Source organism: Octopus bimaculoides, chromosome 5 (genome assembly GCF_001194135.2).
Source record: "Octopus bimaculoides isolate UCB-OBI-ISO-001 chromosome 5, ASM119413v2, whole genome shotgun sequence".
Taxonomy (NCBI): domain Eukaryota; kingdom Metazoa; phylum Mollusca; class Cephalopoda; order Octopoda; family Octopodidae; genus Octopus; species Octopus bimaculoides.
The window spans coordinates 23,481,382-23,481,664 of record NC_068985.1 but is presented as its reverse complement, the minus strand read 5'-3'; positions in this window follow the sequence as shown (position 1 = coordinate 23,481,664).

Here is a 283-nt window from a genome sequence, read left to right as displayed (position 1 = left end):
ATATATATATATATATATATATACGATGGGCTTCTTTCAGTTTCTGTGTACCAAATCCACTCACAAGACATTGGTCGGCCCTTGGCTACAACAGAGTGGCAGTCGACAGATAAGAATTACATTTGCTTTTTAATAACAATTTCACTCAGTTCCTTATGATTAAGGTTTCGTTGATGCACCCTCTGAACTTTACGTCATGTGGGAGGCTGAGTCAAATTGTTCTATACATACATACGCATACAAACATACATACATACATACATACATACATACATACATACAT